General features: G+C 42.9%; 1 protein-coding gene across 2 annotated transcripts in view; it reads left to right on the forward strand.

Annotated features, from left to right (window-relative positions):
• LOC128659796 (oocyte zinc finger protein XlCOF6-like) overlaps positions 1 to 22,879 on the forward strand; it is a 306,991-nt gene that overhangs the window by 95,192 nt on the left and 188,920 nt on the right. The window contains exon 2 of one of the 2 annotated variants that reach the window (XM_053713367.1): positions 3,814 to 3,863. The gene's annotated coding sequence lies outside the window, so the exon portion shown is untranslated. Of the gene's footprint in view, positions 1 to 3,735; positions 3,864 to 22,879 lie in introns of those variants that run through there. The other variant, XM_053713368.1, reaches the window with a different exon arrangement.

The raw sequence follows: 22,879 nt of genomic DNA on the forward strand, positions 1-22,879 counted from the left end.
GCCTCTTCTTCTTCCAGGAACCAGCCGGCACGGAGCAGAGGAGTTGAAGACCGATGTCCGCGGAGCTGAAGACCGTCCTCTCTGGAACTGAAGACCGGCGATGCAGGAACTGAAGATCGGCGATGCTGGAACTGAAGACCGGAGCCATGGAGCGTGGAGGATCCTCTTTATACGATTGCCGCCGTGCACTGAATAGGAATTCAAGGTACGCGATTAAAAATGGCGTCCCTTGAATTCCTATTGGCTGATTTGAGCCTTCAAATTCAAATCAGCCAATCGGATGAGAGCTACTTTAACACCTTAATGACCGAGGACGTACGCCATACGTCCTCAGAAAAAATACAGTTAACGCCTGAGGACGTATGCGTACGTCCTCGTTTTGGAAAGCAGCTGGAAGCGATCCTGATCGCTTCCAGCTGCTTTCCGGTTATTGCAGGATGCCTCAATATCGAGGCATCCTGCAATAATAATTTGTACCCCTCCAGTGCAGAGAGAGCCACTCTGTGGCCATCTCTACACCGGACATCGATGGCCGCTTTCGTTGGTGGGTGGGAGCTGCAGTGGGAGGCAGGTGGGCGGCCATCGATGGTTTCTTAGACACAGAGGGGGGCGGGATCGGGGGCGGGACAGTCAGGGGCGCGCACAGACACTCGCGTGCGTGCACGGGGGTGGCGGGCGGGAGCGTGCACGGGGAGGGAGCGGGTAGGAACCGCTTACACTACAGAAATGATCCTGTATAAGTGGGAGGGAGGGGGGGAATAAATGCCCCAAAAAAGTCATCTAGGGGGTGGGGGTTGGTCGTGGGGAAGCTACACTACAGAAAAAAATTAAATAAAAAAGAGAAAAAATATTGTAAACTGGGTACTGGCAGACAGCTGCCAGTACCCAAAATGGCTGCCAAGAAGGTAGAGGGGGAGGTTAGAGAGCTGTTGGGGGGGGGCAGGGAGGTTGGGGGCTAAGGGGGAGATCCTACACAACAGCATATGTAAATATGCACAGGAAAAAAAAGAAAGAATAAAAGGATGCCTTTTATTCTAGTACTGGCAGACTTTCTGCCAGTAGTTAAGATGGCGGGACAATTGTGGGGTGGGGGAGGTAAGAGAGCTGTTTGGGAGGGATCAGGGCGGGTGATGTGTCAGGTGGGAGCCTGATATCTACACTAAAGCTAAAATTAACCCTACAAGCTACCTAATTAACCCCTTCACTGCTAGCCATAATACACGTGTGATGCGCAGCGGCATTTAGCGGCCTTCTAAATACCAAAAAGCAACGCCAAAGCCATATATGTCTGCTATTTCTGAACAAAGGGGATCCCAGAGAAGCATTTACAACCATTTATGCCATAATTACACAAAATGTTTGTAAATGATTTCAGTGAGAAACCTAAAATTTGGAAAAATGTAACTTTTTTTTTATTTGATCGCATTTGGCAGTGAAATGGTGGTATGAAATATACCAAAATGGGCCTAAATCAATACTTTGGTTGTCTACTACACTACACTAAAGCTAAAATTACCCCAAAAAGCTCCCTACATGCTCCCTCATTAACCCCTTCACTGCTGGGCATAATACATGTGTGGTGCGCAACAGCATTTAGCGGCCTTCTAATTACTAAAAAGCAACTCCAAAGCCATATATGTCTGCTATTTCTGAACAAAGGGGATCCCAGAGAAAAATTTACAACCATTTATGCCATAATTGCACAAGCTGTTTGTAAATAATTTCAGTGAGAAACCTAAAGTTTGTAAAAAAAAAAAAAAAAAATGAGAAAAAGTGAACGATTATTTTTATTTGATCACATTTGGCGGTGAAATGGTGGCATGAAATTTACCAAAATTGGCCTAGAACAATACTTTGGGATGTATGCTAAAAAAAATATAGACATATCATGGGATATTCAGGGATTCCTGAAAGATATCAGTGTTCTAATGTAACTAGCGCTAATTTTTTAAAAAAAAGTGGTTTGGAAATAGCAAAGTGCTACTTGTATTTATGGCCCTATAACTTGCAAAGAACATGTAAACATTGGGTATTTCTAAACTCAGGACAAAATTTAGAAACTATTTAGCATGGGTGTTTTTTGGTGGTTGTAAATGTGTAACAGATTTTGTGGGTCAAAGTTAGAAAAAGTGTGTTTTTTTCCATTTTTACCTCATATTTTATCATTTATTTTATAGTAAATTGTAAGAGATATGATGAAAATAATGGTATCTTTAGAAAGTCAATTTAATGGCGAGAAAAACGGTATATAATATGTGTGGGTACAGTAAATGGGTAAGAGGAAAATTACAGCTAAACACAAACACCTCAAAAATATAAAAATAGCCTTGGTCCCAAACGGACAGAAAATGGAAAAGTGCTGTGGTCATTAAGGGGTTAATTCTATTGGCTGATTTGAATAGCCAATAGAATAAGAGCTACTGTAATTCTATTGGCTGATTAGATAGCTCGCTTGCGCCGAAACCTGCGCCGTATATCAGATCGCGCCCCAGGCGTGACCCTCTCATTGTCTCCCAACTGACAAGTTGTACTCATGTGAGTCACACAGAGAAAGGTGACACTCCCACATTAGTATAAATATCTGTGTAACACTCAGTGATATCACAGGAGGAACCAGAGAGACTTCATACTTACAGAGCTTCTGCTAAACGGTAATGTGCAAACCCTGACATAAATCTTTATTAACAGCCTCACGCTGTTGTGTTTTATATAATGATGAGAAAATATTGTTCTGTATTTTGTTATGATAAAGATAAAATATTTCCCTTCATATAACAAACTGAGTTTAAATAAAAAATATTCAACTGTACTATTTGTTTTCTATATTTTTCATGCTGTGTTAATGAATGTAACATTAAGTTCTTTAACCTTTTAAAGCCGTTATGCCGTTCCATTCCGTCATAATTAGACTGGGCTTTAAAGCCGTTATGACGGAATGGAACGTCATAACTAACGGCTGTCCTGAAGCCTTCTGTGCTTCAGGGATTTAATCGCGGTCTGGAGGGCGTTCCTAGGATTGTAGGGACGCCCCCCAGATGCGATCCAATAATTGAAATCTCGCGATCGTATGCACGATCGCGTAGTTTCAATTTGTCTACATCGGAACAGTTGTTCCGATGTAGGCACTTTAACCCTGTCACGAAAGGGTTAATTTAAAAAGCCCAATTTAATACATAATGATTTATAGCATTTTGTATAATAAATGTTTGTAGCAGAACCAAACCATATGTTCAAGCTTGAGGAAGTCTGTCCAATAATACATTTGTGGGTTTGTTCCTGTTATCCAATGAGCAATAGATGTTTAAGTATCAGCCAACCAGAATCCTGTAATTCCCTATAGGTTTATAATTAACTGTAGAGCCCAGATAAACCATTTTCATTTAATATTAGTGTGAAGCTGCTATTTGCTCCAGTAATAAATATCACTCAGCTTATGGCCCTGTTGTATCAGTCTCATCACATATACTGATCTAATGATAAATATCTTGTGATCTGCATATTATTTTATTTCTAATGAGGTTATTTTATAATACATTTCTTATTTCTATTAGCTGCACCTGTTTATCATCAGAACGTTTATCCCACTGATCTGTGACTGATTCTTGTTGTTAGTAAAGACCTTAGTAAGTGTATTCTGCACCTTCAGCTGCTGCTGTTTGTCACATGATCACAGACTTAAAGGGACAGTGTATTGTAAATTTGGTTTTCCTTTAAAATAACAAGAAACCTCAAATGTTTTTCATCAATTAAATAGAACATATAATTTTCAACAACTTCCCAACTGACTTCAATTATATTTGTTTCATTCTCTAGATATCCTTTATTGAAGCAGTGCACTACTGGGAGCTAGCTGAGCATATAAGGTGAGCCAATGGCAAGAGGCTTGTATGTGTGACCACTAATCAGCAGCTAGCACACCATATAGCATTATATGCTTTGCTACAAAGTTTCCCAAGGGAATAAAGCAGATTTGATAAAAGAAGAAAATTGGAAACTTGTTTAAATTCTAATCATAAAAGTTTAATTTTGGCTTTGCTGTCCCTTTAATTGTGTTTCTAATGACTTGTTTTACCAGTGTATAAAATAGTATAAAGTGGGGGGCGGAGCTAACCGCCATTCAGAGCAGTCGCATGTTTGTGGAGCTCTGCTAGGGAAAAACGTGAATGCTTAACATGGTATGTGCAGTGGCCGGGCCGGAATACTAGCTACCCTGTGAATCCATAGAGAGCGGGGCTATGCGTTTATTAGCCCTACCTTGCTAGTTTGGTTTAGCTCCCCCCAGACCTTGGAACCCGCATTTGGGTCCTTCATAGGTGGACTACTTCCACCAGTTCCCTCCCTTGACCCCCCTCCTTGTACCCGTCACCCTCCCCACTAACCTTCCCTTTCCCTTAATCCATAAGTGACCACAGTTCACAAATGACATTATTATTATTATCAGGTATTTATAGAGCGCCAACAGGTTCCGCAGCGCTATGAACATGGGTGGTATATAAAAAACGATTACAGGGATCAAATGGGTGAAGGGTCCTGTCGAGAGTTGCACTGTTGTAGTCGGCTCTTATGAAGGTAGACTACAAACAGCTGGGCTCATAGGCTTACATGCTATGGGGTTTAAGGGGATAGCAGTGGAAATAGGAAGGTTAGCGTAGGTTGTAAGCGTTCCTGAATAGTAGAGTCTTCAGGGAGCACTTGATCGAGATATATATATATATAAGCTTTGTAGATGGAGGGCACTCACAGGACTTATAAAAAATGTAATAGTTATTTACAAGAACAGTTTCACATCAATAATGTCGACGTTTTGGCCCATCTAGAGGCCTTCTTCAAGACAATTCATAACCTTCAACAGTGCGTGTAGCACATCACAACACCTCCGGATGGAGTTCCCACTCACCCGGATGACAAATCTGCCTCCCAGTTCTCTACACCTGGGATATAGATCGCTGACAGATGGCAAGAGTAAGCCTCTGCCCATTGGATTATCCTTGAGACCTCTATCATCGCTAAGGAACTCTTTGTTCCGCCCTGATGATTGATATAAGCCACAGTCGTGATGTTGTCCGACTGAAACCTGATGAATCTGGCTGAAGCCAGCTGAGGCCATGCCTGGAGAGCATTGAATAACATTGAAGGCTGGTGTCTGTCATCACTATAACGCATTCTGGCCTGCGGAAACACATTCCCTGGGACAGATGATCCTGTGACAACCACCAAAGAAGAGGGTCTCTGGTCTCTTGATCCAGATTTATCTGAGGAGATAAATCCGCATAATCCCCATTCCACTGATTGAGCATGCATAGTTGCAGTGGTCTGTTGGGTTTACAGACAATTTAGAAAGATGGAACCTCCCCCTTGGAAGAGAATCCTTGAAATCTAGAAGGTATCCCTGGGTTACAATTTCTGCTGCCCAGGAATCTTGGACGTCTCTTGCCCAGGCCTGAGCAAAGAGAGAGAGTCTGCCCCCTACTAGATCCGGTCCCGGATCGGAGGCTACCCTTTCATGTTGACTTAGTGGCAGCAGCAGGCTTTTTGGCCTGTTTACCCTTGTTCCAAGCCTAATTAGGTCTCCAAGTTAGCTTGGATTGAGCAAAGTTCCCCTCTTGCTTTGCACAGAGGAAGAGGAAGTGGGACCACTCTTGAAGTTTCGAAAGGAACGAAAATTATTTAGTTTGGTCCTTATCTTCTTATCGTAATAATTATTTTAGCAAAGTTCCAGTACAGACACCCATATTCAAATTACATCATTTTAGAGACAACATTAATATATACTAATATCAACTTCAACTGCTTAGGTTTTTGATTTAAGTTAGCACCTTTAAAATAAAAATATAAAATAAGCTTTATTATTTTATACATAGCGATTTATTTTATTATTTTAGTATGTAACAAACACTATAGTATCACTAGTTTAGCTATGTACAGAAATAGTATATACACACCTTTATTCATCAAGGGCATCAGCCATTATAGAATTTTATTATTCACTTTGTATCGTTTGTTAAACATCATACGAATTGATGTAATTCCACATACAGTGTGGTAAATATTGTTTATATGTAAATTTTTGTTTATATACAAATGTTCTTTAGATGATATTATATGAATTTTAGCCCAATCACTCGTTAAAGTAATGAAATAGTATACATAGATCTCATGTATTGATCTCTTAGATTCCTGACACACAATGTCAGGGGCCTAAACACCTTTGGCAAACTAAGCCTACTATCTAGAACACTACATTTCCATAAGGCTGATGTGGCCTTCTTCCAAGAAACACATCTGTTAGCGGACTCCCCCCCTGGGCCATCATTTCAAGACTACCCTGTTGTAGAGGCTGCCTCCTACTCTAAGAAGGCTAGAGGTGTAGCTATACTGATTCACAAAAGAGTGGCCTTCGAACCTCTCCAAGTGATTAAAGACCCCCAGACGAGGTACCTTATCTGGATATGTAACCTTGACCATGTCATCTACACCTTAGTATCCATATATTTGCCCAACACCCTCCAGCCCAGATATTTATAGAAAATCTTACACAAAGTGGATCAAGTCAGACAGGGTAGGGTGATCCTGGCAGGTGATCTGAACATGGTGTGGGATGGCGGACTTGACAGAAAGACGAGATCGCCTAAAAAGAGACTCTCTAGCTCAGATGCAACGAGCCGTAGATTTCGGGAACTTATGTCCCAGTTTAATTTTTTTGATGTTTGGAGATCCCTACACCCTCTAGACAGAGATTATACCCATTACTCTATACCCCACTCTACATACTCCAGACTTGATTATTTTTTTGCCATCCAGACTCCCTAGACCTTACACAATCCACAAAGATTTGTGCATGCCCATGGTCAGACCATGACCTGGTCCTCATGGATCTTGAATCTCAGAACACTGTCAGACCCAGGCCTAACTGGAAGCTACCCCAGATCCCTTCTCACCCAGTTTCAAAGTGCATGCACCAAATACATATGGCAGAATAAACCTCCATGAGTCGCTCATAAACTTCTACAGTACCCCAGAATGCATGGTGGGGTGGCTTCTCCTTCTATTTCCAGATACTATGAGGCTGCCATGCTCACGCACATTGCCCAGTGGGGTGTAAAGAACTCTGATAGTAGGTGGAGGTCGATCGAATAGGCCTCCTTACCTTTTCACCTCACCCTGAGGGATTTGATATGGACTCCTCCACATTGTAGGAGATCCCTAGGAATAGGGAACCAGCTGATTCGGGAATGCCTAGCCATTTGGGAGCAGCTGAGACATTATACTCAAGTGGCCCCCTCATCCGTCCCCTATCACAGCAATTACTGGCCTCTTCTCTGGTCTCCCTGACTCACACCCAACGGTATGCCTGAGACTAGGCGTTTCAAGAGTGGCAGACCTTTGGTCATCGCCCACTTGCGATTCATTTGTACCTTTTGATCAAATAGGTGGTTCGTCGCCTCCTCCGCCCTACATGAACTTCGAATATGTCAGGGTCTTCAGCTTTCTGACTAGTTGGGGTTTTAAGCCATCTCTCTCTCGGCCACTAACCATCTGGGAGTCCAGATGGCAACAGGGACTGAGGTTGGGTAAGCCACTATCTTTCCATTACTCTATCATGGAGGGTGCGGCCCCTGCAGATAAAGCAATACATATTGCTAAATGGGAACAGAAACTTGAGTTCACTACACCCACTAAAGAATGGCACCGTACACTGCTTCTTACGAATAAAACCCTTCACTATGTCACTATGCATGAGACATATTAAATTGCTCACGCAATGGTACTATGTGCCTGCTAGACTGGTTGCAATCTTTCCAGGAGCTTCTATTTGTTGGAGGGGTTGCGGTATGTTAGGTGACATGACACACATTTGGTGAAGCTGCCCCAAGCTGAGGCCCCTCTGGAGCAAGTGCTTCACAACGCTAGCGAGCATGGGTATCTCTCTACCCAGAACCCCAGAAGTTGCCCTACTCCACGTAGGTACTTGTAAATTGCCCAGACACTACGCCTCATTAAGTATTTACCTCCTTTCAGCTATTAAGCTTAACATAGCCAGAGCTTGGAAGAGAACTAACCCCCCTCTTGGTCTGACATCACTCAAACCATGGCCTATATTTACTCTATGGAAAAGATTATTTATTACTCCACGGAGAGAGCTGACTTCTTTGAATTAATTTGGTCAGAATGGAAGAATGGGTTTGACACTTTATGGCTCCCTAGCTTTGAGACTTAAGACAACCTGTCTTCCCCTAGTAGCATCAGTCCGCCTCCCACACCTACTTTGTTAAGCCTGGAGTCCTTGTTAGATTCATACCCCTTACCCTAGGACTTGCTCCCCCTCCCTCCTCCCCAGATGATCCCTTCCCCCATCCCCTCTCCCACTTACATCAGATTAATGTGAACACCTTTGATAACCCCCTATTCTGGATACAGGGGTTGCGTATGTATGTATGTTTATTTAACGCACACATTGTGCTTCCTTAAGTATCCACTGTTTATGTTATGTCGTTGAAATTGTACGCATTGGTCGTACTATTGCTGTACTTGTTTATTTTATCTGAAAATCTAATAAAATATTTAAATAAAAAAAATAAAATAAAAAAAAAATAGTATAAAGTGTATGGGAAATTTCACCTTTAGCATTATTTTTTTTATATAAAATAACTGTTTGCTGGGGGGCGTAGCATTTAGGCGTCGGTGATGGCTGCACCTTTCTTAAGCTCCGAGTGCGGTCTGCTTGAAACCTGCCACTGACCAGCATCACATCCCCAAAAAATTGCACCAGTTACTGGGGAAAGTACAGGGATAGCTCAGCCATAATTATAGCGACCCTCCAAGACCTACCTGATCACAGCTGTGGTCTACTCATACACGCCGCCGTTGGCTTCAATACTAGGTTGCATCCAAACCGTGGCAATCTGGCTGAACACCACCAAATGCCCTGAGACAACGGCAGAGCCCTCTCCGGCTCCTACAACCTCCTGTTCTAATGTACTCTACCTAAGGAGAGTTAAGGGTAACACTAGACGTGATCCTCAAGATTTACTGCTGTGACGCAGCAATCCTCTCGTGAGACTCGGCACACATAGCCTGAGAAGCTTCAGATATCGGCTTCAAACAGTAAGTCCTGTATAATAGTTTTACATCTCAACCGCTAACTATAAAAAGATTGCTGCATGACACAATCCAGATCATAGACTTATGCAATTAGCAGATACATCTTGTGCAGACTACCTACATATCTCATCCATGTGTACTAGATATATGAATGTCATGGTGATATATGACTCATAACAAACTGAATAAGAAAACACATCTTAATAGACAAGTAGGTTTTAATACCCACTCCCAGGGAACAACCCTAACCCCATAGGCAACAACCAACTTTCAGATAATAATCTGCCTCAACTAAGACTTATCATGGCACATCACAGAACTTCTAAAGCGGATAAACTAAACAGAGCCGCACCCACACACAGGCCCCAATCCAAATGGATAGAAATAAAATTACAGACTCTCCTTCCACAGACTGTGAAGAAGACATTCTAACAGAGAACACTGATAACGTTGCACAAACCAGCCTTCTAGAACCTACACCAGTAAATGCTGATGGCCCTGTTAATCTGAAAGCGATGGAAGCTCTTATTTCACAGGTCAAATCATGCATAAAAGTAGAATGTACTGACTTAAAGAGAGACATTAATGGACTTGGATATAGGGTTAAAGCCCTGGAGGATGAACTAGAAGAAATAGCTAAAGACATGACAGATATTTCACAAAAGATACTTCTACAGAAAGAACAGATCACAGATTTAGAACAAAAGTTAGATGACATAAAGAACAGAACTCCATGCAACGTAATTCACGACTACCTCCAAGAGATATTTCAATCCCTGGCAATAGCGAACTCTGTTGTTATTCAAGAAATCCCTCTGGAAAGAGCTCACCTCGCACTTCGCCCTAAACCTACAGAAAACCATCCTCCCAGAGATATTGTGGTGTGCTTTCAGAGCTTCAGGGATAGAGAAAAGATACTGAACTTTTCTAGACAACAGCACAACTTTACATATTTAGGTGCAAAGATCCAATTTTTCAAGACCTCTCCATCAAAACATTGCAGAGAAGAAGAGACTTTAACATCCTATCTACGCATCTAAGATCCTTGAAGGTTTCCTATAGATGGGGCTTCCCTGTATCCATTCAAACTATCAAAAGTTGAAAATGAATTGAATGTACAGACACATCTGACACAGCTTCCTTCTTCACTGCACTGGGAATACCAGCTCCAGATGTTCCTACATCTCAAGCTTCTAAAGCGGTTGTTGCAGTTCGACCCAAACCTCAAAGAAGCACCTGGTCAGAAGTAGCTAGTAAAATCAGCAAGAAGAAACTTACATCCAAAACCCACACCGCATGAGAGGTTATCTGAAATTCTGCTACTAAACAGAATGACAATCTAACATTAATCACCATCTATGACTCTAGGAGTTTGTGAGTTCTTTCATTCTTTTTTTTTTTTTTTTTTAAATAGTTTTTATTGAGGTAAAATGGCAAACAAAAATGTAATGTCAAAAAGAGATATCATGGCAACATGCCCATTTGAAATACATTAAATTTTACAAGATAAATTGAACAAGCATGTCTTCACAACAGTAGAATCTGGACTTAACTCAGCCCAAAGGTATAACTTCAAGCCATGAGTATTACCTCATTTTTACATAAGTGCATGGACACAGGACAAATAAAACAACTCCAAAAAGCTAGTTGGGTGTAAGCCTAGTTTCAATGACCAAACTAAAACCTTGTGCAGGCTTGTGCTTGTCCCTGGAATATTCAGCTGATCCTTTAGCTAAGCAACATAACAATCGAGAGTGGTTAAATAAAGGTGGGAATGGGTGTCTCCCCAATTAGATTCATTCCTCAGGTTATCTCCATTCCACCGGCTGATGGTACATACATGGGGGGATGGGCCTACCCCAGATACATATGTTGAAGTGGTAATAGTTGAAAGCAAAACTTTCTTGCAAGACAACAGGGCAGTGAAGTAGAGAGGGGAATTGAGGAGAAAAGGGGAAAGAGGGAGGAAAAAAAAAAAAAAAAGAGGAAGGGGGAGAAAGGTAGGGCCCAATGGGGGCCTGTCTAGAAGGGCAAAGGTTTCATTTAAATTCTGGTTGTAAATACGATCCCGTGGGAGTAAAGTCTGCGCACTCACATGGTATTCCTTTCCCAGGTTTGCCAGGGTGCCCAGACCTGACCATGTAGACCCAATTTGCCACTACAGCTCAAAGAATATTCTTCCATAGAACGGATGTATATGACAGTCTCTCTGACCATGTTAAACGTGACTTGGGAGGATCCAAGTCAGCATCTAGCAATTGCCATTTTTGTGGCCAGGAGGATAATAATACACAATATTTTTTCTGGTTTGTTCAATTTACCTAGTCCTAGGTGAAAAAGGGCCGTATCTGGTGTGAGATTGCGAAGCAAACCTAATTGGTCTAGCAGTAACCCCACCTTCCTCCACACTCCCTGAACCTCCACACAACTCCACCAGACGTGCAGATGCGTACCCCTACCTCCACTCCCTCTCCAACATATATCTGGTCTATGAGGAAACATCTTATGTACTTGCTCCGGGACCCTGTGCCAGCGCAACATTAATTTTACAAATAGCTCAAAGAGCGTAACGCAATGGATCGCCATTTTTGTGTGTCTGATGGCTGTCTGCCAATCCACTTCGGGATATACCTGCCCCAGTTCTCTCTCCCACTCTAGAACCCGAAACTGCTTCACAAAGCCGTCCGAGCCTAGAAGCAGTTGGTAGTGGATCGTCATGGCTTTTCGGAGAGGCTTACCCACCAGCCACCTTCTCTCCCATTGAGTCAACTCCCTAGGGTTCAGTTTTGGGAATTTCCAGGCTATCAGCAAGGAAATAAATCTAAAATACTCAAAGTGGTATTTCTTAGGGATATCTATATTCGGCAAGTCAAGAGCTTGCAGAGCCAATCCACGGGGTGAGTAAAGATCGCGAATCTGCTTTACCCCCCAAGCAGACCACATCTGGAGATGTGAGTCAGGAAGACAGAGCAACAGTGCTCTTATTGAATGCACAGGCGAAGGATGAGGAGCAACCTGTGAGAGGCCATGGAGGTCCCTCCACACTCTAATACAGGCACCAATAATAGGGTTGTCCACTCCTATAAGAACGTCCGAGTGCCTAGGGACCCAGATAAGATCCTCCAGGAGCAGTCCTGAAGGAAGTACAGCCTGCTCCAGTTGGCCCCATCTAGTTTCCTCCGGCGGGACTCCCCAGGCTGTAATGCGTGACAGCATAGCTGCTTCATAATATTTGTGGATGCAGGGGGCTGCAAGCCCACCGTGTAAGACAGGTTTTTGTAATTGTTGCATAGCAACCCTCGGAGGTTTACCCTGCCAGATAAATCTACTTATTATGGATTGGTGGCGCTTTAGGATGTAGTTCGGGACCCTCAACGGGATACACCTGAACAGGTATGTGGCCTTGGGCAGCAAAGTCATTTTGACTGATTGGATTCTCCCAATCCAGGAGATCTCATATTTAGCCCACTTTGTGGTGAGGCTTTCAAATTCTCTCAGTAGCGGGTCAAAATTAGACCGGATCACCATCTTCGGATCAGGAGAGAGGATGATCCCCAAATGTTTTGTTTGGGTTGACGACCAGTCAAATGGGTAGGCTTCCTTTAGTTGGGAAAATTGTGTCGGAGGGAGATTTAGGGCCAAAGCCTCAGTCTTTGTATAATTGAGTTTATAATAAGACATCTCTCCAAACTGCCTTAAGCCATCAAAAACCGCCGGAGGGACACCTCAGGCTCCGACACAAATAAGGTGAGATCGTCCGCAAATAACGCAAGTTTTTGCAAAGAATCATGGATTAAAAAGCCCTTAATCTTATTATTTTGCCTAATCATGGCTGCCAGGGGCTCAATGGAAAGGACAAAAAGAAGGGGGGAAAGCGGGCACCCCTGCCTAGTCCCGTTTCTGATCTCAAAAGGCTCTGAACAGAACCCCTTGCCCCTAATTCTAGCCGACGGGTTGGAGTACAGAGCCATAACCGCTTCTATGAACTGCGCCGGAAGTCCGAAGGCCCCCATAACCTCCTCCATGTACTCCCACCGTACCCTGTCAAATGCTTTTTCCGCATCTAGCGACAGGGCAACTAGTGGGAGCCCCAAGGATTTGGCCTCTGCAAAGATGTTTAGTAAACGGCGCGTATTGTCCGAGCCTTGCCTGCCTCGCACAAATCCCACCTGATCTAAGTGTATTAGGGACGGGAGTTCCCTGCTTAAGCGGTTTGCCAAAATTTTTGAGTATATTTTAACATCCTCATTTATTAAGGAGATGGGTCTATAACTCTCACAGCGACTAGGATCTTTACCCGGTTTGGGAATGGTCACAATTTCTGCCTCTAGGCATTCTTTAGGGAAACTTCTAGCCTGAAAGGCCGAGTTGAAAACAGAAACCAGGACCGGGCCAACTTCCACACTCAATTTTTTGTAAAAGATAGAAGAAAAGCCATCTGGCCCCGGCGCCTTATTCAGTTTCATTCCCTTAATCGCTTGTTGCACCTCAGTGATGGTGACTGGGGTTGATAGTCTCTCCCCCGCCTCCTCAGGTACCCCGGGCAAGCCGAGGCCTCTTAAAAAGCTAGCGATGTCTTCTCTTGGAAGAGTCTGGTATCTCTCCGAAGAAGAGATTTGGTATAGCCTCTGGTAATAGTCCACGAAGGCTTCCCCAATGTCTCTGGGCGAGTAGCATCTTTCGCCTCCTTTCTGAATAAAGGCGATTCTGTTAGCTAGCGTTTTTTGTCGTAATCTGTTCGCTAGGAGGCGGTCTGCTTTATTGCCACTATGATAAAATTTCAGTTTCAGGAATCTGAGGTTCTTCTGGACCTGCTCCAATTCAAGATCATGGATCTTGGCTTTGGTATTATTCCACTTCCTAATATCGGAGGGAGAGACACCCTCCCCAGCCTGTTTCCTCTCTAGGGCCAGCTTACCATAGAGTTGCGCCAATGTTTCAGTTTTCTTTCCTCTGTTCTGGGATTCTCTCTTTATGAGTATCCCTCTCATGTATGCTTTCAGAGCTAGCCAGACCATGGACATTGAAGTTTCCCCATTAATATTGTTCTCAAGGAACTCAGTAATTTCTTTGGACCATTCGGGAAGGAAAATATTCTGAAACAGATGTTCAGGCAAACGCCATCTCCTTGGCCCTTCATGCGCTCCGGTCCCACCAAGAGTGACCATCACCGCATCATGATCAGACCACATGCAAGGCACTATAGCAGAGCCACATACTTGTCTTACTGTCCACGGGTCGCAAAAAACATAATCTATCCTGGAGAAGGAGGAGTGTGGAGCAGAATAGAAGGTATGGTCGCAAGCATCCGGGTGGAGAGCCCTCCACACATCATGGAAATCATGCTGCGCGGTCAGTTCCCTAAATTTTTGGGAGAGAAAATCTCTGTTCCTGTCTCTGCCTAGATTGGTATGTCCTCTTCTATCTTTCTCAGGATCCCAAAGCATATTAAAGTCACCTGCCAGGAGGGTATGGCCCTGCTTTATCTTGGCGACTTGGAGGAGCAATTTCCTCAGAAAGCTAACCTGATTAGTGTTGGGTAAGTATGTCGCAACTAGCGTGTATAGCACACTGTTTAAGCGGCACACACATATCACATAGCGTCCCGCCGGATTGCTTGCCGTGTAAATAGGTTTATAGGCTACCTGATCTCCTATTGTAATAATCTGTTAGGTACTGTTTAAATATGTCAATGACAACAGTAATCCTATGAGATTGATAAGGGTTTTGTTGTTGGCTAAGTATTCCAGTAAAGGATTTTAAAGTAATACCTAGTACTTTTATATATGCCAAGGCGTTATAGTTGAGCAATGAAATATTGGATATATCACACAAACTATAATGTGGCAAATGTAACAGGTGAATATATAGGCTAAACTGTATATTGAGGAAACTTGATAGTTCAGACGATAATTCACAGTATAAGAAATTGGAGTAGATAAAGTTAATCAGACCTGTGAGTAATGTTCCGGAGTAGATATGTTCCCCTTGTTTCGTTTAGTATATTTAACTCAGTATGGAACCGTGAGTTAAAACAAACAGTAGCGTGGAGAGCCGGTTAGAGCTGACAGGCAGGGAGAGATGCAGACGTCTGCCTCTGATGACGTCACGGCTATCGAGTGCCGGTCACACACAGGTTGTTTTAGGAAGATGTGAAGCAGCACCTGAAACAATAATCCAGAAAGTATAGAATCTACTATACAGGTTAGTGAGCAACTTTAGAATTCCAAGTAGAAGTGTAGTATAGGATGATTTCCAAAAGTATAGAGCATAAAACTCTGTAGCGGTCTGAGTACACAGCAATGAGCATTAGAACTCAATAAAGCAGCACTGATTCTTAGTGGGTGGTGCCTTAAATAGGCAAAAGGCTTAAAGGGACAGAGAGGTCACGTTTAACCCTTACAGAGCCCCCCCCCCCACAAAGAACCACAGCGTGGGTCAAGGTCTGGGACGATCCGGATTTCGCCGGTGGAAAAGGGACACAAGGCGAGGAGCAGAGACATTGGTAGCAGGTTCCCAAGAGTCCTCTTCATGACCAAACCCCTTCCAATGAATAAGATAAAATAGAATTCCCCCACGGATGCGTGAGTCCAGGATGCTATGTACAACAAATTCTTGATCCGGGGAAGGTATCGGAACTGGTTCGGAATCAAGAGAAGTAGGGGTAGATACAGAGCTTTAACTAAGGACACGTGAAAAGTAGGATGAACTTTGAAATTGGAAGGGAGCTGTAGGGTGACAGTTGATGGATTTGTGATCCGAATGATGCGGTATGGACCAATGAACAACTTCCCCATCTTCTTGCTAGGGTATGAGAGTCTAAGATTCCGAGTTGAGAGCCAAACCTTTTGTCCTACCACATATGTGGGACTAGACCTATGACGGAGATTGTAGTATTTACTCTGGTACGCTTGGGCATGTAGAATATTATCATGAATAGTTGGGAATAGAGCTGAGATATCGTTTACTACAGGACAAGGTGTCTCAACCTTAGGTAGTAAAGTAAAACGAGGGTGTAAACCATAATTAATGAAAAATGGAGAGAAACCAGTGGAAGAATTTCTGTTGTTGTTATACGCGAACTCTGCTAGTGGGAGGAAGAATGCCCATGACTCTTGTTGATTTGCACAGTAACATCGCAAGTATTGCTCCAGCCACTGGTTGACTCTCTCTGTTTGTCCATTAGTCTGCGGATGATAAGCGGTGGAAAGTTTCTGTTCCATGTGGAGGGCTTTACAAAGAGATCTCCAGAATTTGGAGGTGAACTGAGTTCCACGATCACTGATAACTGTTAGTGGGATGCCATGCAAGCGTACTACATTTTGTATAAATAGATCACAAGAAATTTTGGACGTAGGTAATGATGTTATGGGGATGAAGTGTGACATTTTTGAGAACAAATCCGTAACCACCATGATAGTGGTATAATTATTGGATGTCGGTAGATCAACTATAAAGTCCATAGACACAGTCTGCCATGGAACATGGGGTACTGGTAAAGGTTGTAGAAGACCGACTGGCAATTGTCTGGAAGGTTTAGAGGTGGCACAGATGACACATTGGTCCAAGTGATTTTTAAGATCCGAGCGTAAGGTTGGCCACCAATAGAATCTAGTGAGCAAATCCATAGTTTTATCCCTACCCATATGCCCTGCTAAAGGAGATTCGTGAACAGAATTCAGTACCTCTTTCCTGAGGTTTGTTGGGATATACAGCTTGTGGTCCTTGCGTAATACTCCATTAGCGTCAGGTAGTAAGTCCTGAAAAGGAACAGAAGTATCTGTGTCAAGTGCTCTTTTGAACAGGGGTTCAAGACCCGTCATGATTCCTACTATACATTCCTTGGGTATGATGGTAGAGGGCAAAGGAGATTGTGAAGGTTTGGTTGCTTGTCTAGAAAGGGCGTCTGCCTTGCCATTCCTGGTACCTGGTCTATAGGTGATGATATATTGAAAGCGAGAAAAATAGAGACTCCATCTCACTTGCCTGGAAGACAAAGTACGATTAGATTGTAAGTACTGAAAGTTCTTATGATCAGTATAAATAACAGTAGGTTGGGTAGCTCCTTCTAAAAGGTGTCTCCAATGGTCAAAAGAACACTTGATAGCGAGCAATTCTTTTTCTCCTACTGGGTAATTCAATTCAGAAGGTTGTAGGAGTCGAGAGAAGAAAGCCACTGGATGTAACGGATCCTTAAAAGATTTTCTCTGGGACAAGATTGCCCCAATGGCAAATTCTGAGGCGTCCACCTCTAGTATAAATTGCTTTTGCAGATCTGGATACTGGAGGATGGGAGCTGAAGTAAATTGGGACTTCAAATTGTCAAATACTGACTGAGTTTGATGGTTCCAGGCAAATGGTTGATTCAATTTTGTGAGTACTGTCAGGGGTTTTGTGAGGGCTGCAAAGCCAGGTATAAATTTTCTATAATAATTAGAAAACCCTAGAAAGCGCTGTACGTCTTTCTTTGATTGGGGGACAGGCCAATCTAAAATAGCCTGAACCTTGTCGTTTTGCATTTTAATGCCTTTTGGGGAGATTTCATAACCAAGGAAGGTTATGTTCTGAGATTCGAATATACATTTTTCGAGTTTGGCATATAGATGGTGTGTCCTAAGTCTAGAAAGGACTTCTCTTACATGTAGTCTATGCTGAACTAGGTCTTGTGAATAAATTAGAATGTCGTCCAAATAGACTACAACATTCACATCCAGTATGTCTCGGAAAATGTCATTGATAAGACATTGGAATGTAGCTGGAGCATTACATAATCCGAATGGCATCACTGTGTATTCGAAAAGACCGTATCTAGTTCGGAACGCAGTGAGCCATTCGTCTCCAGCCCTCATTCGTATCAGATTATAGGCGCCACGAAGATCCAACTTGGTGAAAACCGTGGCACCCCTCAATCTTTCTATCAACTCTGGGATTAACGGGAGAGGGTACCTGTTTTTACGTGTACGCTTATTTAATTCTCGGTAATCAATAATAGGTCTTAAAGTACCGTCTTTGTTAGTAACAAAAAATATCCCAGCCCCGGCAGGAGAGGTACTGGGTCTGATAAACCCCTTTTTAAGGTTGTCATCAATATAGTTCTTTAAGTGTTCCAACTCTGGTTTAGAGAGCGGATAAATGTGACCATACGGGATGGAGACCCCCGGTAATAGGTCAATCGGGCAATCATAAGCCCTGTGAGGAGGGAGGACCTCAGCATCCTTTTTGTCAAACACATCAGAATACTCTGCGTAATGAGTGGGCAGGATATTAGCAGAAGTATTACATAGAATAGATACATCAGTATTTGACAAGGGTGTACTTGTTTTAGGAAAGGTTAGGCTGAGATTATCCCAATCTATAGTAGATTTGTACATACATAACCATTCCATACCTAATATGATGTCAAAAATAGGGGATGTAATAACATCAAATATACAAGATTTAGTTACTGAGTTATTAATAGTTACCTGAATAGGATCAGTTTGATGTAATACAGGCCCTGAAGCAAGTAAAGACCCATCAATAACTTTCACCGAGACTGGATTGCTTTTACACACAAAAGGTATTTTATTGGATTTCACAAAACCTAGATGGATAAAGTTTCTACATGAGCCTGTATCTATGAGTGCTTCAGTGGTTGTCTGGTAGTGGTCCCACTGTAAGAGAATTGGGACAGTGATGTAAGCATTTTTAATTGTCTTAATTACTTAAGAGGTATGTGTTGTTAGCAACCTACCCTTCTTAGTTTTAGCTAGTATAGGGCAGTCCTTCACTTCATGGGCTGGGGAAGCACAGTACATGCAAAGGCATTGCATTTTTCTTCTGGCTTTTTCCTGAGGGGTGAGTGGTCCCTTCATAAACCCGATATCCATGGGTTGGGTACTATCCTTCACCTGGTAAGTTGGAGTTGGGAGATATCCTTTAGAGCTCGTAGCTTTTTCATTCCTCCTTTCCCTGAGGCGTCTATCAATATTAATTGTAAGTGTGAAAAATTCCTCCAGGGAGTCAGGGATACCAATGCGGGATAATTCATCTTTAATCTCTTCACTTAACCCCAAACGAAATTGTGTCTTAAGGGACACCTCGTTCCATCCTGAGTCACGTGCAGAGATCTTGAAGAGGGTGATATAATTTTCCACTGGATTTTTCTTTTGTTTCAGGGCCCTTAAGGTATTTTCGGCAGAAACCTGTTTGAAGGGGTCATCATAAAGTGCTGCCATCTGGTTGAAAAAACTTGAAAGAGATCCTAAGACAGGGTCTTGGTTCTCATAGAATGAGTCAAGCCCTGGGCTCACCCCTTAGATAAGAAATGACCGTTAAGACTCTGACCCTTTCTGTGGGGTATGTACGTGGTTTTAAGTCAAATAACAATAAACAGGAATTCCTGAATTCTCTGAAGTGGGCTCTGTCTCCAGAGAATTTCTCAGGAGGGGAGACCAAGGGCTCAGGTGTTTGTTCTGAGGGGCTCGGCTTAGGGGCCAATACCTCTCGAAGACAGGCTTTTAGGGCCTGGTTTTCTACTTGTAGCTCATGAAAAGAACCTGACAAGGCATCGAGCCTATCAGACAATACTTGAACTCTTTCACCAATAGGATCCTGTTCCATGGTGAGATTAAGTTATAGTGATATTCTGTTTTAATGAAAACTTCGGCCAAAACAAACCCTTAATGAATCTCTTATTTGGCTGCTTTATTATGTAATAATCTGTTAGGTACTGTTTAAATATGTCAATGACAACAGTAATCCTATGAGATTGATAAGGGTTTTGTTGTTGGCTAAGTATTCCAGTAAAGGATTTTAAAGTAATACCTAGTACTTTTATATATGCCAAGGCGTTATAGTTGAGCAATGAAATATTGGATATATCACACAAACTATAATGTGGCAAATGTAACAGGTGAATATATAGGCTAAACTGTATATTGAGGAAACTTGATAGTTCAGACGATAATTCACAGTATAAGAAATTGGAGTAGATAAAGTTAATCAGACCTGTGAGTAATGTTCCGGAGTAGATATGTTCCCCTTGTTTCGTTTAGTATATTTAACTCAGTATGGAACCGTGAGTTAAAACAAACAGTAGCGTGGAGAGCCGGTTAGAGCTGACAGGCAGGGAGAGATGCAGACGTCTGCCTCTGATGACGTCACGGCTATCGAGTGCCGGTCACACACAGGTTGTTTTAGGAAGATGTGAAGCAGCACCTGAAACAATAATCCAGAAAGTATAGAATCTACTATACAGGTTAGTGAGCAACTTTAGAATTCCAAGTAGAAGTGTAGTATAGGATGATTTCCAAAAGTATAGAGCATAAAACTCTGTAGCGGTCTGAGTACACAGCAATGAGCATTAGAACTCAATAAAACAGCACTGATTCTTAGTGGGTGGTGCCTTAAATAGGCAAAAGGCTTAAAGGGACAGAGAGGTCACGTTTAACCCTTACACCTATCAAAATCGTCACTCCCCTAGCTTTTTTGTGGAATGTGGATGAAACGTTAACTGGGAATCTCTTTGGTTTGAATCTATCTACAGCGTCTTCAGTCCAATGGGTTTCTTGGAGGAAAGCCACATCAACCCTATGTTTTAGTAAGAATTTGAGCGCCAGACTCCTCTTAGTTGGGGAGTTCAAACCCTTGGTATTTAGGGTACATACCCTCATGGTCAGGTCTCAATAGGGAGGTGGAGAGGAGGGGAAAAAGAAAAAAAAAAAAAGAGGGAGGGGGGTGGGGGGGAAAGAATAGATATTAGAGAGAGTGTAGACTCAATAGAAAGCCCCTGTTGCCTTTGGATAGTGGAAGATAGCTACCCCTACTGGGGGTATATGTGTGGGGCTAAAGTCCCTTAATCGCAGGGTAAGAATAGCCTATCTATTAATGATTAATGGGGTGAAGTAAAATGTATAATAATGGAGAGTGGGTCAGCCAGTGCATGTAAATGTTACCCCTATCTATAGTCAGCTCTGGAGCCTCTAGGTTTAGAGGGTATGACAAACACAAGAGAATTTTTACATTGGTGAGATAGGGAGTAACAGGATAGGATGATGCAGCATGGGGAGGGGGGACGGAAAGGGGTGAGAATGAATGAGATGAAACAAGAATAAGTGAGGATTAAATGGGATGAGATGAAATGAGAAAATGATGAAATATGGGAGAAAGCGTTGAAAAGTGAATGATGAGTGAGTAAATGAGGAGGGGCGGAGCCAGCACCAGACCCTCACCCCCCCCCCCCAAACCTGTAATTTACTTTAAAAATGTAACAAGACAACATTAGCAAAAATGCAAACATATATAGAACAGTAAAAAGAAAGCAGTGGCCCATTGTATCTTTATGAGCTCTACATAAAATCAACCTTATGATCTATTTTGTGTAGTTAACCATCATTACTTGTGGAACAGGAAGATATTCATTGATACAAATTTCATGATGGTTACTCGTACAGTCAGCCCAAGTGGGGCCCACAGGTATGACACTAAATGAACAGTGAAAAGAAAGCAGTGGCCCATTGTATCCTTATGAGCTCTACATAAAATCAACCTCATGAGCTATTTTGTGAAATTAACCATCATTACTCGTGAGACAGGAAGATATTCATTGATACAAATGTCATGAACCCTTCACATGGTTACTCATACAGTCAGCCTAAGTGGGGCTCCTAGCTATGACACCAGATGCACTCACAGTGGCCAAACAATAGTGGACCTTATCACAATTATTAAGTAGAGGTGGAAAATTTAATTTAAGTTCAGGTCCTAAGTTTTTCTGGACCCCCCCAGAGCTCTCTTAGGCATGTATATGATGGCTTCTGGAGAAAGGACCATGAGAGGGTTGAAGGCTAGTCAGGCCTATAAAAGCAGTGATTCAGTCTCAGTGTTATGGGCTTCCTGGGTTCCATTCCTGGGCATTCGCCCTTAATTCTGGACTCCGTCTGTGCTGGCAGGCTGGCCCGTTCTGATCCATCGGGAGCCTCCTCGGGGAGGCTGGCGGGGACCTATCTTGCCGCGGCAACTGCCACGTCCGAATAAGCTCTTGACCTTGTTGGGGGGTTAGAATGATATGTTGAGCTCCATCTTTAGTGGCTATCAATTTGGTTGGAAAACCCCACCTATATCTGATCTGGTTGTTTCTTAGAACTCTGGTGACCTCTGCGTAGCTTCTCCTTTGGGCCAAGGTATAATAGGACAGATTTGGAAACAGCGAGACCTCTCTGAATTGCATTGCTCTCATCAGTTTGTCTTTGTATGAGTAATAGTGCAAGCGGGCTATAGTGTCTCTAAGTTTACCAGGGGGGAGATTTCTAGGTCTCGCCGTCCGATGGATTCTGTCTATTCTATTCATGTCTCCAGCTGTGGGCCCCAGGATCGACTGGAAAAGGCGGTGAGCATACTCCTCCAGATCCTGCGGAAGAACCGACTCAGGAATTCCTCTTAATCTTACATTATTCCGCCTAGATCTATCCTCTAGATCCGCGACTTTCGCCTCTAATGAGGACACTTGGTCTGTCAGGCTTTGCGTTTGGCCCACCCAGTTAGCATGGTCCACCATGAGGTCTTCCTGCTTCCTTTCAATGGTATCCGTTCTTTCACTGATAGAAGAGATATCACGTCTCAGGTCCTCAAACGATCTCTCCAGTTTGTCAAACCTTCTAGTGAGAGTCTGGTTCTGATTCTCGAACATACGTTGGATAGACTCCAGTGGTAAGGTCGGGGCATCCCCCTTGCTTCTACTTGGAGTAATGAGAGAGGAGGATCTGCTCTCCAAATGGTCATCTGGTATGTCTGAGGT

The sequence above is a fragment of the Bombina bombina genome, chromosome 5 (genome assembly GCF_027579735.1).
Source record: "Bombina bombina isolate aBomBom1 chromosome 5, aBomBom1.pri, whole genome shotgun sequence".
NCBI classification, from domain to species: domain Eukaryota; kingdom Metazoa; phylum Chordata; class Amphibia; order Anura; family Bombinatoridae; genus Bombina; species Bombina bombina.